Below are 306 nucleotides of genomic sequence, written 5' to 3' on the forward strand. Positions count from 1 at the left end.
CCAGGTCAGCGGCCACAAGGGCTGAAGGCTGGAGAGAGGGGACATATTCGCTAGGCAGACCCCTCTAAGAATGTGCTGGGACCCTGTGACTGTTTAGGGGATTCAGGGGGGTCCGGCAGAGCTTGTTCTCTGCTGGGGTCTCACAGCAACCTTGGGTGCTACGCACCAGGGCAGGGGCACTGTCACCTTACTTGCGTCCGCCACCTAGCCCAGCCCCTGGCGTGGGCTGTAGGGCTGGGGCACTCGGTGCTGCACATCCTCTGTCACCATCTGGGTAGGCAGTGGGACCAGGTCAGCGGCCACAAG

The sequence above is a fragment of the Phaethon lepturus genome, unplaced genomic scaffold (assembly GCF_000687285.1).
Source record: "Phaethon lepturus isolate BGI_N335 unplaced genomic scaffold, ASM68728v1 scaffold37364, whole genome shotgun sequence".
Classification (NCBI taxonomy): Eukaryota; Metazoa; Chordata; class Aves; order Phaethontiformes; family Phaethontidae; genus Phaethon; species Phaethon lepturus.